At 37.9% G+C, this 16689-nt stretch overlaps 1 protein-coding gene across 3 annotated transcripts in view; it reads left to right on the forward strand.

Moving 5' to 3' along the window:
• EPS8 (epidermal growth factor receptor pathway substrate 8) overlaps nt 1-16689 on the forward strand; it is a 182777-nt gene that overhangs the window by 76862 nt on the left and 89226 nt on the right. Inside the window, exon 1 of one of the 3 annotated variants that reach the window (XM_029955603.1) lies at nt 4625-4669. The exons of the other annotated variants lie outside the window; for them this stretch is intronic. The gene's annotated coding sequence lies outside the window, so the exon portion shown is untranslated. Of the gene's footprint in view, nt 1-4624; nt 4670-16689 lie in introns of those variants that run through there. 3 annotated transcript variants of the gene reach the window in all.

Below are 16689 nucleotides of genomic sequence, written 5' to 3' on the forward strand. Positions count from 1 at the left end.
TTTTTATTTGTTTTTGTTTGTTTCTTATTTTTTTTGTTTTGTTTTTTGCTTTTTGCTTGTAATCGCCAAATAAGGGTATTACTTACTGGAACTGTATGGTGATTCCTAGGTTGAAAACTGACACGTAAAAGCCATAATCAAATGAGTTTGTGTGGTGTTTCCCTGAGTATATACCTAAACTTTGCAAATTTAATGTGAAACTCCCATTCTGTTCCCGTATGTATGCCTATTACCCAGTTTTGCAGTTCATTTTTCTCAAATCCGTATTTCCCTTATAAGAGTCTCAAACTCTCTGTAGACTTGAAAATGTAATTATGATATGACTCTTCTAAATAACTTATGTAAAGAATGAATATTGCTAGTTCTGCTGTTTATATTTATTTATCCCAAGAAGTGTCCATTATGTTTTTTGTTTTTGTTTTTCACCTTGAATCCAGAATCTGTGTCCAAACAATAGCTCCAAAGTGATAGTGACTCATTTAATCTTTAAAAATATGAACAAGTTGGTTTTTCATCTTATTCACATGCCATGCATATTTTCTTATTTGTCTGCCTGTGATATATTAATAATTTTACATGATTCTCCCCAAATATGAATTATATTGCACTGCTATGTCGTCTCTAGGTGTTGTAGCATTTGGTTGATCATTCTACCTGTATGACTTTAGCTAGCTTAACTTGTATGTTATTAGGATTTGGCAATATGCAATTTGGAATTTAGAAACTTCTTTTGGATTCTCTCATTAGTTACATGTTAGTTTCTTACTTCAAATGAAAAAGAGTTTTAAAGTTAGGAGAAGAAGGATTGGTTTAAAGAAGACAAAGCATATTGTTGTGATTCTTGGGAGAGGAAGTGCTGAAAGACAGAAGAGGAACTGCACGCTTGAAGAGCACAGGGACTGAGAGTGAGGCCCTGCGAGTTTCCAAGGTGAATGTATTGTGACGCTGTGGATCCTTTCTGCTTCCCGGGCCTAATCACGTCAACGACTTCATGTCATTTTGGATCTGATGGTCTTACTTGATACGTTTAGCTACATTTTATCTTGTCTGCCGTATTTGTGGTTACAAAGTGTGGAATGTAGGGCAAGGTTACCAGTAGAGAAGCGAGTATGTGCCATTTCCAGCTTGCTTCAATAATTATGGAAAATGTGTAGCTGCTAAATCTGTGTTACAAGTATATTTCTTATGGCTACTTCTGATAAACTGCCCTTAGAAGGGAGAGGCAATCAACAAGTATCCCATGAGTCTTGCTTAGATGTGTCCCATGTGTTTGGCATCCTTAGTGTGCATATGAATGATATGCCTTTAGTCAGTGCAGTTTTTTTTTTATTAGTATCCTTTTTTATTTTTTTTTTTTAAGTAGGCTTCATGCCCAACACAGAGCCCAATGTGGGGCTCGAACTCATGATTCTGACATGAAGACCTGAGCTGAGATCAAGAGTTGGATGCTTAACCAACTGAGCCACCAGGCACTCGTCTTCTTATTCTTTATAATGATTAGTTATATACCAGCCTGAACCTGATTAATGTTTTATAAAACTGTCATTAACCTCTTTACTGGTGGTTCAGAACCAAAAGGTATATCAGAATCCTGTTACTTGGAACATGGGGCATATGCTCATGGGATTTGTTGATTCCCTCAACCTCAGATGACAGGTCATTTGCCAGAAGTAGCCATAAGAAACATATTATTTGGAATATGTTAGATTTGGTTGCTGCACATTTTTCCATGACTACTGAAGGAAGCTGGAAATTGCACACGTCCATCTCCACTGGTAACCTTGCTTCGCAGCAGGGAATTAATGTAGCAGTTAACTTACAGTTAGGAGACTGACTGTCTTAGGAGAATAAGTGGCCTATGTCTTAGCAGCAGCATTTTTGGCATTTAGCAGACCCATGGACCTAAGAGATACTATCTTTAAAACGACATGTTGGAATCAGTATACCCTTGAAATGTGTTGGAATTGTGATTATATTATTCATTTTGAAACAGTCTTTCCCTTGTGCCGCTGACCTCCTCACCAAAGAGATAGTACTTTCTGGTGTTTTCCTCATTGGTTTCAAAGCTTTATTATTTTTTCCTCCTTTTTTAAAAAAATTATTTGTCTCGAGAGGGAGCACGCACAAGCGGTGGAGGGGCAGAGAGAGAGAGGGAGAGAGCATCCCAAGCCCTGATGTGTGTGGGGGGAAGGTGAGCTCATGTACAGTGAGTTCATGACCCCAGCTGAAATCAAGAGTCGGATGCTTAACCAGCTGAGCCACCCAGGCGCCCCTTTCTCATCCCTTTCTTAGTGCTGCCCCACGTCCTTTTTGTTTATGATGCTCTTCTGTTGCGGTCTGGGTTCCCTGGGATACAGGCTCTCAGATGGAAATTAGCGTGCCGGAAGTTTCTTAGAAAGTGCTGTTTGGATCAACTCCTGTGGAAGGGAAGGGAGAAACCAGTATTGGGCAGAAAGGATTTAGGCTACTGTGCAGTCTTGATGGAGATCTGACCCAGGGGCGAGTTCTGAAGCTGGGATGGCTCTCCACCATTGTCCCCAGTTAGGGGAAGAGGGTCACATCTTTATATTCCCTGCATCCAGCTGTTTGAATGTGGGCTGCCCTGAGCGGGGAGCACGAGCTTGTGTGAGGCCAATCTTCAGTGAGGCTGCTCTCAGGAGAGCTGATAGCTGAGGGCCGTCTGCTGGCAGCCGCACAACGGGGATAAATCATTCAGTCCTGAAAGGGGATCTGGGTGGCACATCACAGTTTCCACTCTGTCTTTTTTGCACAGGTGCTGGAGAGGGTTCACAGTGGCTTGGGGGATGGGTCAGGATTCCAGCAATGAGGAGTTGCAGGGACAATGTGGTCAGAAATGGTAGAGAGGGAAAGTTGGTGTGGAATGGATCCTGCTATATAGTTGAATTCCTGCATTGCTTATTGCTTTTCTAAGTAAGTTTTAAAAATTCTATCTATACTAACACTGTTCTCTTTTTAAGTTACAGAAACCTGATGAAAACTTAGGGGGCTCTATGGAGGGAATGTGCATATCTTTGCATATAAATTCTGTATGGTTTTTGTAAAACCTACTTGCTTTTTCTGTTTCCTATTCTTTATAGGCTCTTTTTTCTTTCTCCATCTCTTAATAATTATGCTTTGTTTTTTGATCTTCATATTAAAAAAATTAGTTGAATGCTATATTTTCTGTTTCAGATACACACACACACACATTTATTTGTTTATTTTGAGAGAGAGAGGGAGAGAGAGAGAGAGAATCCCAAACAGGCTCCATGCTGTTAGTGCAGAGCCTGACATAGGGCTTGATCGCATGAACTGTGAAATCATGACCTGAGCAAAAATCAAGAGTCGGATGCTTAGTCCACAGAGCCACCCAGGCGCTCCGGTTTGGTTTGTTAATGCTCAGTCACAGTAAATCATTTCCTTACATGTTTTGTAATTTCTAAATTATAGGCTTATCTTCATTCGAGATCTTTTTGTTTTGTTTTGTTTTGTTTTGGTTTTGGTTTCTCTACCTTACAGAGATTCCATGTGACCCATAGAGTGTTACTCTAAAGTGGTTTCATTTCTTCTAGATACTGCAGGGATATCACAAGCCTCGGACCCAATTATATCTTAATCTTTGAGTTTGAAGATTCTCATACAAGTAAGATTTTAGACTTCAGAACTGTTGTGACACAGGTGTAGGGTTTTAATTTTTGGTTGTAGCATTTCCCTTACGTTTGTGCCCAGGTTATCAGAGACAGGTTCTCTTCAAGTCTTAGTAAGACAGTGGGTGGGTTTGTCCCATTCCCAGCCTCACTTTTTCACTGTGATTGCAGCCTTTGGAAAATAGCTCTGGTTTTATAAAAGGATCTCTGAACCGCCTTTGTACCTTGTGAGCCTGTGAGCTCTTCCTCTGCCTGTTCATGGTCCTCAGGGTACAGTTGGGTAGGTTGTAGCCTGTGTTGAGGAAAAGCTGGGCCAGAAATCTAGACTCTTCTGAAAGAGTACTTTCTTCCAATCTCATTACTTGAGAGGGCATCTCCTTACAATTTCAGCTACCTAAGTGCTAAGGAGATTCCCGCGATCATTCCTGGAGGCCATAACTGGCAGTAGTTACTTTGGGGCATCCCGCTTTGGCCCTGGGGGATTTTCTTTATTGTAAATAAGTTCTGTATTTCTTTTTAAATTTTGCTATATACTCTTTTTCATTTTTTCTGTGTGTTTATGGTGGAAGGGCTTCTTCATTAGCTCAGTTAACCATATTGCTGTACCTAGAATTCCTTCAAGTTACTTATTAAGCTCTGTTCCCCAGATTCTGCCTTTTTTGCAGTGGGAACAGTACTGTCTGTCTGTATGGTGCTAGCGTGGAGCACATCTTAAGTTCTCAGTCATTGTTAGCCATTATTATTTGCACCATTTAAAGCTTTACTTTAGCGACTTAGAAGAGACTTGGAAATGTAGTAGTGGTTGTGTTTCTTACTTAGCAAGAAGAGGAAGTCTTAGTTAACGCCCTAGAGAAACCGGAGGAGAAATTTTGTTCACTATAGTAAAATGCTGAAACTGAAGCCTAGAGTCCCACCCTTTCTGTTGATATGCCGAAGGTCACTTGGCACCTCCAGTGAGCTGAGAGGAATGTCCTCAGTATTGCCTGGAGGATCGCTTAGAGGAGTCTGGCCGGAATGTGTAGGTAGGTAGGTTTGACTTTGTGAATATTTACTTTGCTAACGAGGGCTCTCAAAGGCATAATTATTTTAGAGGATATATATAGACCTTGAAACATGCAGCAATACTTTTTAGTCCCAGTGAGCCTTTTGACGATTTTTTAAATTCCCATTTGGTTTTCCAAGTGGATTCTGAACTTGTTGAAATTGGTGCCTGGGGTTTCTCAGAGTCCTGCCTCCTGCCTCTTGAGGCTTTTAAAGGATTTCTTTCTCTTAGGTCATATGTTTAAGAGAATAATTTTCTCCCATGAATTATAGGTGAGAAGAAATCTCTTGACTATTAATAGTTGAGGAAGCACAGATAGAATGTATGAAGTTTTCTTAAAAATTACTAAGTTACTCTGATATGCAGAATACAGTGATTATCCTATAAACATTACCTGCTTTGGATTGTTTATAAAATGTTAGTGGTACTATGAAAATTTGCTTATTAACCAAGTTCAGTTTTCTTAGGCTGTTCTTGGCTTTGAGTCTACAGACTTAACACTGCCACATTTCTGTGTAAACATTTTGCTTGGGATCCAAACTGTAGTGAATATGTGTATTTAAAGTTTTTTTTTCCTTCTTCCCCTGAGCCTGTGTATATTAATGGAACTTGTAAACATTTAAGTACTCAATTAATGGAAAATTTTAAGGAAAAACTCTTTTAAAAATTCAGTTATGTAATTATGTTGTTTTAAGTATAAAATTTGAGCTTAGTGTGAAATATATATATGTATATATATATAATTCTTACATAGAGATCTGTTTTTGTAGCTCTTATTGATTTGTTACATTTAGCTTTTTTTTAGGAGGAGTCATTTTGTTGTTATGTTATGAGTATGTAAGTGCAAGGCCAAGATTTATGCTATTTATTTATTTTATTTTATTTTTTAAATTTTTAATGTTTTTTATTTATTTTTGAGAGAAAGACAGTGTGAGCAGGGGAGGGTCAGAGAGAGAGGGAGACACAGAATCCAAAGCAGGTTCCAGGCTCTGAGCTGTCAGCACAGAGCCTGACGTGGGGCTGGAACCCACGAACTGTGAGATCATGACCTGAGCTGAAGTCGGATGCTTAACTGACTGAGCCACCCAGGCGCTACGAGATTTATACCATTGAAAAACAAGAGAATAATATCGTATCACAGTACTAGATAGTAAATACAAGTAAATGACTGGTTGCCTCTCTGTTTTGGTGGTGGGCAATGTAATGCATTCTTTAGTTCAGGTGCCACGGTTATTATGCCTATGTTGATCCATTTTGAAGTACATTCTTGAATATGTTGATTTTTCTCTAAAGTGTTATTTATTAAGGCTCTACCCTATAAGGAATGTCATCAGTTTACACCACAGACTTTACCTGTACAAGCACAATGTGCAGCTGTTTTGTAGCATATGTAGGTGAGGTTCCTTGGAATGTTTGTGGCCTGAGTTACTCTTAACCTTGTTGCAAAGCTTTGGTCAGCTTTATAGGCCAAATTCTAAAGGAAGTGTCAGTGTCATACTCATTATAAATTTTACATATGCTCTCAGAATGGTATGTAAAATATTTTGTCCTTTGACCTGTTCTCACCCTAAGGAGGATATCCCTCCACTTACTATACCTGGAGTTGTTGGTTTTTGTTTTTGTTGTTGTTGTTCTTTATTTTTTTACTATAGAGAGAGAATGGGAGCAAGAGAGGGGCAGGAGAGAATCCTTTTTTTTTTTTTAATTTTTTTTTAATGTTTTATTTATTTATGATACAGAGAGAGACAGAACATGAGAGGGGGAGGGGCAGAGAGAGAAGGAGACACAGAACCAGAAGCAGGCTCCAGGCTCTGAGCTAGCTGTCAGCACAGAGCCTGACACTGGGCTCGAACCCACGAACGTGAGATCTGACCTGAGCCGAAGTCGGAGACTTAACTGACTGAGCCACCCAGGCGCCCCGAGAATCCTTTTTTTTAAGGTTTATTTATCTTGAGAGAGTGTGTGTGCGTGTACAAGTGGGGGAGGGGCAGAGAGCGAGGGGGAGAGAGAATCCCAAGTAGGCCCCATGCTCAGTGCAGAGCCCTACAAGGGGCTTGATCCCCCAGCTCTGGGATCATGACCTGAGCTGGGAAAAACCAAGCTGCCCGGGTGCCCCACCTGGAGTTTAGTTTTAAAAGTGGTTTCTGTTTTTCCGTAGATAGACTTGGAAATAGTTTCTTCAGTTTAAGCAAATTACACATAGAGTAAATGACTTTGGAAAGTATAAGAGTAAATGACTTTGGAAAGTATAAGACATTTCTACTCATTTTGTATGTAATTCTGAAATAATTTGTATAGAGAGGTTTCATTTTTAGTTTATTTTTCAGAAAAATCATGTTTCATTAATTCATCAGGGTTGGTGTGAGGTTTACTTAAAGGAATTCCTTGGAGTTTTAAGAAGACAAAAATTACTCATTATGTTTTAGATTTTTAAATAATGGTTTACTTGAATTATGTAAGATTTTGTGCGGATGATATAACAAAGTAGATTTTCATACAGTCTTTTGATCATTTACCCTGTAGCATAGTTCTAATTTAATTAAACAATTATTCTTTAAAATTCTTTTTTCTTTTAGAGTTTAGGTTTGTGTGTGTGTGTGTGTGTGTGTGTGTACACACATTTTTTTATGTTTATTTTTGAGAGAGAGACAGAGCATGAGCTGGGAAGGGGCAGACAAAGAGGGAGACACAGAATCCGAAGCAGGTTCCAGCCTCTGTGCTGTCAGCACACAGCCTGACGCGGGGCCTCGGACCCACAAACTATGAGATCATGATCTGAGCTGAAGTTAGACGCATAACTGACTGAGCTACCCAGACACCCCTGGGTATATATTTTTAAGTTTTAATTTTTTCATGAAATACTGAAGAGTGGACTTTCCAGATAATAAAAATGTATTATTTTACTTAAAATTTGTGGCATTTCTATCTGCTGTATAGAATACATTGACTAGATTCAGGAATATGTTTAGAAGAAACTTATAGTAGTTGTAATTCTTTATATATATTCTGAGGTTTTAAAGCAAGTTGTGAAATACTGTGCTCTTTGTACTTAGCAGTGTAAAATCTGAGCTGAAGTGGACCGTGTTTCTTACGCTTGCCTCAGCCCTTATATGCACATTAATCCAAGAAGGCTTTGCTTTGGGAGAACACTGGTATACAGCTTTTTGAGCTTTAAAAAAATATGGTGTCAGATATTTAGATGTAATTTAAAACCATATTATTTAACTTCCTTCTCTTACGTGATCTAATGATCAGATTTAAATACCTGCTAAAATTATTATTACTATTTCCTTTCATTGCTTCTAAAAATATACTTTCCTCTCATTTTGCAGGTTTTTTTTTATTCCACTGTTTTATATAATTTGCCAGACCAAGTGACACAGTTAGGATCCATTAAGTAGAGCTGTGAATATCAATCTTGGACACAAAGCTGGGGGTTGTTGCTGGGGAAAGCCCCCCTGCTGCTCTTGCTCGGCCTCTGAATGAAGTCTCTTCACTTACTCAAAGCCTGGATTTGTGACATTGGCCCCCTTTTGCTCATTCATCAGTGATGTTGCACTCTTCTGGTTAAAAATTGTCAGTGACTTTCCCATTTTACATCAGATCAAATTCAAAGTTTGTTATAGAACTTATATTTGTATATTTGTAGTCATGTATCTTAATTTGTGGCCTGTTTTGATCTTTATGCTGATCGATCGATCTATCTATATACCTAACTCACTTTTCCTGCCTTTTATTCATGCAGCAAATAGAAAGTGTTTCCCTCATAATCAAAGTTTCACTCATCCTTAAGTTCTGCTTATCACCACCATTAAATTTCTCCTGGCCCCCTTTGCCAACATTGAAAGTAATATGGTTTTTTCCCTGCATTTAAAAAAATGTTTTATTTATTTTTGAGAGAGCACAAGCAGGGCAGTGGCAGAGAGGGTGGGACAGAGGATATAAATTAGACCCTGTGTTGACAACAGAGAGCCTGATGTAGGGCTTGAACTCGGGAACTGTGAGATCATGACCTGAGTCCAAGTCAGATGCCCAACTGACTGAGCCACCTAGGGGCCCCTTCTGCATTGTCTTAAGGTGCTTCGTGTTCTGTCTTGTGTTACAGTTATTTTTGCATGTGTTATAATATTTTACACCTCCTGTACAGCATCAGCTGACTTTAAATGATCCACTGAATTACTTAAGTCTCTTATCTCTTACTAGGATGGATGGAGGTGGTTTCGTCATGTTTCTCATATGTTACCTTGTATTCAGGAGAGAGTCATAAATATTTGGTGAGCGAATACGTGAAATGACATGGCAGTGTGTTACTGACGACCAGACATTTTACTCCTCTGTTGGAATGGACATTTGGGGAGAGGGGATCGTTAGAGAATAGAACAGCTGTCGCATAGCTGTCTGAATCGGAGCTGTCCCCAGAAGGGAAAGCTGAGGACAGTCGAAGATGCAGTTAAGAAATGTTTTAGATCATGTTTAATGGCTCAATACTGACAAGGAAAGAACAACGTTTTCTAGATAAACACTTTGGGCTCATAGGAAATTGAAGAGTAACAGGCTTTGTAGATTGTGACTAGAGTTCTGAGTCAGAGAACATTAGTCATGAGTCTGTAGTTTGGGAATGAATACAGTCAGTTCTGCTATAATGCTTCTTTTGAAAATGGGAATTTATTCCTACATTATTGGTACTAGTAAACAATCTGAGGATAATGTAAATTTCACATTTGTCCTGTGTGATTTTATCTGAGAAATAGTAGGTAAACACAGAAAGTTCCACCTAGTTGACCTGAGCCACATGGGAATACACAAAATGCATGTGCACAGACCTCATATACCCTCCACCTACCTCATTCATAGTACATTACCAACCACAAACACACCCGAATCTCATTTTAGAGTTTTCCCTCCAATTTCAGACAGCCCTTTTCCCTCCGTTTCACAATCATTTACTTAGCTATAACCCTCTGGCAGCCAGTTCCACAAGCAAACTTCAGGTCCTTTTCAAGGTAAGGTACCATGTTTATTGTAGTTTTTATTTATTTCTTTTAACCATTTAACACATGTAAACTGCTACGATCTTTATTAGGTTCTTTCCTTTTTTATGAAGTGTCACTGACAGGGTTGTTGAGTGTTGTGCTTTTAACCCCATGTCTCCATAAGCCCTGTGATTTTAATGATGTGATTTTGCATTGCATCATGATTTTTAGGAATATGTATGTTGCATTAGAACGGAACTGGCTGTCCTAATTGTTAACATACAGAGTGCAAACTGATGGTTCTCCCTCTCTCTTTCCTTCATTTCTGCTCTTCCTCTTCCCTCCTTGTAATGGTGAAAGACCCTGTCTGGAGGAACACAGTAGGACAGAGCAAAATCCAAAGGACCTTTTTTTTTACAGGGCATAAATTTACTGATGGACATAAATTGATATCTTTGAAAGCAGGCAGAGACTGAGAAGTAAATATAGAAGCCAGTAGCCTCCTGGACCAAAACTATATCTTACCTTTAAATATTAATAATTATGTTTAACATTTTTTGAGCCCTTACTCTGTGCTGGGCACTGTGGTAAGGGCTTGACACAGATTATGCCATGTAATCCTCAGCAAACCCTGTAAAGTATGTGTTATCACTGTCCTCATTTTACAGATGAGGAAAACGAGTCTTGGAAGGGTTAATGAACTTGCTCAAGGGAAGTAACTCATAAATATAAAGGGCAGGGCCCATTCTAGAATCAAGTCTGACTTCTGAGCCTTAGATTTTAGTGGTCTGTCATGGTACTTTGTAGATTATAAATTTATAAACTACATGCATTATTTCCTCTACACTTACCTGTGTCTGATTGGCATCACAGGCTATTTCAACCCCTGTAATAAAAGAAGAAACAGAGGTGCCCAGACTAAGAAATGCACAGATTGTCGGAGGCGGAACAATAACAAATTAATTATAATACCTAATTCAGGGCTTTTTTTCCTGGGGCTTATATATAAAAAGGGGGGAAATTTGGACAGTTAGCAATAAGGAGGCAAGCCGAGCTGAATAGAGGAAGAAATGATTGCTTCGGATATTGGGGGGAAAGGAGGTGAATTTTTAACAGTATGTTAGAAGTGAAAGAAGGAGCCTAATGGAGAATGAAGGAAGGCAGCTCTGACTCTAACTCTGTGTTACAGGCAGCCCGACCAGATTCTTATAAAGGGACCAAAACTAGCACCAGTTGTGATACAAGGTTATAGTACAAGCAATCTGAGGTCATGAGCATCAATTAGCTATATTATAGTCCTGATTAGTTGTAGCTCAGGGAAAAAAAAACAGGAAAGAGAGAGGTTATACTAGCGGAAGCTTTCAAAAGGCTTTATTTGTACTTATTTTAGTGCATGTCCTTAATCACTTTTTCTTTAGATGGCCAGTTACCTCACAACGCCTTACATAGAAACACATAAACAAGTGTTAATCCGTATTTGTTAAATGGAAGCATTAATAAATAGTGGAGAGAGTAGTTCTTCAGTTGAATGTTGATTAAAAGCTAAATATACAGGTAATAGGATAAATAAGGATGGAATTGATGAGTATTTATGTATTTAGAGCAGGGGATTATTAGCAAACTCCAACAAGTGGGCTATTTTCTTTCCAGAAGAATGGTTTTTACATTTTTAGTAGGTTATTTAAAACAAAAAAAAAGTGAAGAATATCAACAGAGATCATATGGGGCCCACAAATATATACCACTTGAGCCTTTATAGAAAGTTTGTCAACACCTGACCTGAAAAATAGTCCTTCCCAAAAAAAGTTAGATAGAAAATAAGATTAAAAAATGGAAACTGGCATTATATTTCATTGAGGGCTACATTTCTAAACTTGTGCCTTTTCCCCCTCATATGTGGGAAGGAATTGATAGTTACTTAATATATTTTGCTAGGGGCTGTGTATACCTTATATTTATTTCTCATACCCTTGAAAGATATTATAACTACTTAAAATTTTTAATGTTCATTTTTGAGAGAGAGAGAGACAGAGAGAGACAGAGAAATAGAACATGAGCTGGGGAGGGGCAGAGAGAGAGAGGGACACAGAATCCGAAGCAGGCTCCAGGTTCTGAGCTGTCGGCACAGAGCCTGATGTGGGGCTATAACTCACAAACCCCGAGATCATGACCTGAGCCCAAGTCAGATGCTTTACTGACTGAGCCACCCAGGCACCTCATCTGATAACTACTTTAAGATGAGGAGTCCTGGCTCATGGAAGCCAAGGAAGCCTAAAGTTTCACATTTAATGAGTAGTGGGATTTTTATATATTTGGTTCTTTCAGATAAGAAAATGATAAAAGTTGAGTATAGACTGTTCAAAATTCTGGTTTGAAAATATCTAAATGGGTATCATATGTGGGCATTTGTAGTATCTTTAGCTAGCATCTCAAATATAAACATAACAGTTAAGTTTTACATATAAAAAATAGGACTGTGTGAAGAATTGTAATTTTTTTAATAAAATTTGCATATGAAGGAAGATCTTTGGATAAACTGTAGATTTACAGAGAGAAACTGTAAAGAAATAATTCAAGACTCCTATTAAAAACTTAAAATAATATTCACCTAAGGGAAAGATGAGACTTAAAATGTTTTCAGTATAAAGTACAAAGTAGAAAAATATATTCTGCTTCAATAGAAAGTATACCAGGCACCAATTTATTTTTGAAAAGCTCATGTTAAACAAATATTCGCCCATATGTGTAATTATCAAGCTGTATGAAGAAGATTTCAGGGTGCTAGGAGAACTTGTGATGAGGGTCCGACAATATAGATTGGAAGGTCAGGACGGGGCTTCCCAGGAGGGGTCCTTTAAGCTGACATGCAGGAGTTAGGCAAAGACAAAGAGGGTAATTATTCCAGACACATAATGATAGGCCTGGAGGATGGTAAGAGCTTGGCATATTCAAAGGAATATCAAAGAAGGTCATTGTATCCCCTAACGACTCTGAGGACAGAGTTATATCTGCTTTGTTCATCCTTGTCTATCTAGCTTCATACATACAGTATCTGCTGGCACATAGAGAGCCCTTAGCAAGACTTCTTGAATGGACAGAGAATGAATGGACATTTCACTGGGAAATGCATGGTATAATTGTGAGTATAGGGATTGCCTGGATGAAGGCTACTACGCTCTCTCTGACGTCTACCTAATTACACCAGACTATCCAGATTGTTGGTAATCCCAGATTACCCTAGGTCACTTGCAGCCCAGGTGTGCCAAACCTTGGTAACTGTGGTCGAAGGATCTGAATGGAGCTTTGACCGAGAGTCTGAATAGAAAAAGCCAAGAAAAGGAATGTAGACTGTTTCAGCTGGGTCTGATCCTGTGAAGGAAAGTGCATCTGCATTATTACAATGTCAGGAATAAATCTGAGATAGAATGAATATTGCCTTTTTTCTAAAAGTAACCAGCTGAAGAGGAGGGTGTTCTGTACTAGAACATGTGGTCCCTGGTTCTCTGGGTGACCATTGGTGGCCAAAAAGCATATGATCATCAGGCTTAGAGGTTTAATTAAAAAGTTAAATATTCAAATACTTATTATTTATGTAGCTTATTTTTTCAAAATCATATTTGGGCTTCTAAATTTAGATAATTTCACTTATTGGCTTGAGTGCATTGAGGAATTTATAAAGGAGAAGGGCTGGGGTGAGGATCACGTATTTCCCAAGTTGGTGAATTAAAGTTGTAGTAGCCATGGAAGGACTGTTTAACAAAATATCAACCATGCATACAATGGAGGTGGAAGAGAGGTTTATGATAGCTAAGGAAAGAGAGGATAGCTTTAGGTGGGAAGGTAAATGGGAATTAGGGAAGAAGGACAGAAAGTATTTCAGAGTTATTCATAAGTGATGGTCTGTGCGTTAAAAAAAAATAACTGCTAAGTGGTAAAACCAACACACACACAATTGATTATACAACAGTTTAATAATGCCACTTGTGTATGTCTTTCTTAAGCTTAAACTTCAGTGACCTTTAGTTTGATGGTATCACATTGTTGGGGGTTTAATATAAAATCTGAGGAATTCCCTACTGGATGTCATAAGTCTGTTTCCTTACAAAAAGAGAAATACTGGCTAGCAGGTGAGGTAAGTAAGCACTCACTAAGACCTCTAAGTTTTGTTTCTATCAGTGAGGAAGAAAAGACTCCCACCTTGCCCCCTGTGAATAATACAAAATTTTCAAAGGATGTCTTGGGAGGGGGATTGGCAGTACTGGCATGTGAAGAACTCTTAGATGTTTATTTTAAATGGATTCTTTCTTGAGTACTAAAATTAGTGAGTTAGATATTGTCAGTGCCATTGGGTTCATTTGCAGGAACAAAGGATATTCTAACTGTTGCAGTTAACAGTTGATTTGTCATAAGACATCAATTTCATGATAACTTTCTTAACCAAAAGTACAGCATGTTCTTTAGGCCTTTTAAATGAATTTTAACCATTTTTGTTTATATCATTTTGTAATTCTATTGATATTTCGTATGGACTTAATAATGGACTAATTCATTATAAAAGCAAAATCTAAATCTTTTCTTCTCCTTATCACTTTATTTTTTTTCCCTTATCACTTTAAAAGTTGGACCTTTGAAGCCATCTTATTGAAAAAAATATATGATATATGTTATATCACATATATATGTATATATATATATACTTAATATGTCACTTGACCCTTGAACAATGTGGGGGTTTGGGTACTGACCCCTTGTACAGTGGAAAGTCCACATATATCTTTGACTCTCCCCAAATTTAACTAATAGCCGTGTTGATTAGCACAAATTTTGTGTATTATATGTATTATATATTCATAGAATAAAGAAGCTACAGATAGGAAAATGTGATTAAGAAAACCATAAGGAAGAGAAAATACATTTACAGTATTGTATATATTTATTGAAAAAAACCCTTGTATAGGTGGAGTGCAGTTCAAACCTGTGTTTACCAAGGGTCAATTGTATATGTGCACATATATGCATGTGTATGAATTTACCCCCTTAGGAATACTGATACAGTTTATTTTGCTCAATGCAGGATTTCCTGAATGTTTCTATGCTTACTAAATTGTTTAAAAGTTCAATTAGAAAGTGAAAAATGCAGAGAAATTTTAAAAAGTTCTTTAAGCCATTTCATAAGTCAGGTAATCCTTTTGTACAGGAACATATCGATTCCAAATCACTTTAAACTTTAAAGGTAATTGTATGTGTACCTTGTCTTATTTTATCCCCTCAGTACACTGGTGTGTAGGGTGGGACATAGAGCCCTACTCCATTTGACTAATCAGAAAATGAAGGATCGGTGAAAAATGGCATTTGCAGGAGGGACTGCCTAATTATGTAAGAGTGAACCTAGAATCAAGATTTGGTAAAAACTTGATCAGTGCTATTTTTTTCCTCCAAAAACACAGGTCCTATTTGTTGTTTTTGTAGATTAGGGATTTTGTCTCTTGATCTTTATTAAAGTGGAGTATATGATAACCTAGTTATTTCAGCTAAAAAGTACATACGTTTATATGTATGTGTATATACATACACGAGATTGTAAAGATGGGTGTTAATTTTTTTTTTTTTTACATGTGTGTTTGCCACAGAAATTCCTTCTGCCTCCAATACATCCTCATTTACAGTCTTACCTTAACGGATCAGGTGGCCACACCTGATGGACTTGCCGACATCCAGTAGTCTTTTCATTCCTCAGTTTTATTTTTTATTTTTGTAGTAAAATATACATGACATAAAATTTACCATTTTAATCATCTTTAAGTGTACATCTTCATGGACTGAAACTCTGTACCTATTAAATAGTAACTACTCATTTTTCCCCACACCTCCCTGCCCCCAGCTCCTGGATTCTCCTTTTTCTTTTTCTTCTTCCTGGATTCTATTTTCTATCTTTATGAGTTTGAATACTCTAGGTCCTCATATAAGTGGAAGCATACAGTACTTGTTCTGTGACTGGCCTGTTCACTTAGCATAATGGCTTCAGGGTTCATCCATGTTGTTGGATGCACCAGACTTTCCTTCCTGTTGATGGCTGAGTAATATTCCACTCTGTGTATATACATTTTCCTTATCCATTTACCTGCCAGCAGACACTTGGCTCGCTTCCACCTTCTGTTGTGAATAGTGCTGCTGTAAACATGGGCATGTAAGTATCTGTGTAAGTCCTTGTTTTCTGTTCCTTTGGGTGTATATCCGGAAGTAGGAACACTAGAATGTACATGGCAATTCTGTGTTTAAGTTTTTGAGGAACTCTGCTGTAGTTCTCCACAGTAGCCATATCATTAAAGGGACGTTTTCAATGGTTGACAAACAAAAAGAACCTTCAGTTCTCTTACTCTCTGGATTTTTAAAATGAACTTTCCTAAAGCAGGATATATACAGCTTCAGTGGGTTTCTTGTGTATCTAGTAACTCTAGAAAATGTGGGCGGTGTCTTTGTACTATATTTTAGATTAAATTATCTTTCTGTTTCTCTTTGGAGAACTCAGGTTTGAAGAAATTATGGGAATGACATAGGGGAATCTTAGTTTTTCTAAAAGAAATATCTAGAGCAGGATACAGTTGAGATGGTTCCCATAGGAATGAAAGAAGCTGATAAAATTCCCTTAAAATAAGTTAACTTTAATTCCTAATCTTGTCTGCCCCCCAGAATGCCCCCATAATTAATTAAAGATTAGTGAAATGATTGTTAACCTTTCTCTTGGGTCACTGTTTCCGTAAAGATTAAGTGAATTTCTGCGCATGCTCTGCAAGGGCCCAAAATCTGGCATCAAGTTTTTCTCAACCACAGTATCTTTCTACGTACCTTGTATTGCAGCCACACTGAGTATCTCCCTATTCCCTGAAGCTCATGTCCTTCCATGTCGTATGCTTTGCACATGCCTAGAATGTTCTCTCACTGCCCTCACACCTACCAGTGAAAACGTTCTCCATGTCTTTCAGTACCTGGTTCTTCTGTCAGTTCTTCTATGAAACCTACCATAAAC

The sequence above is a fragment of the Suricata suricatta genome, chromosome 10, assembly GCF_006229205.1.
Source record: "Suricata suricatta isolate VVHF042 chromosome 10, meerkat_22Aug2017_6uvM2_HiC, whole genome shotgun sequence".
Classification (NCBI taxonomy): domain Eukaryota; kingdom Metazoa; phylum Chordata; class Mammalia; order Carnivora; family Herpestidae; genus Suricata; species Suricata suricatta.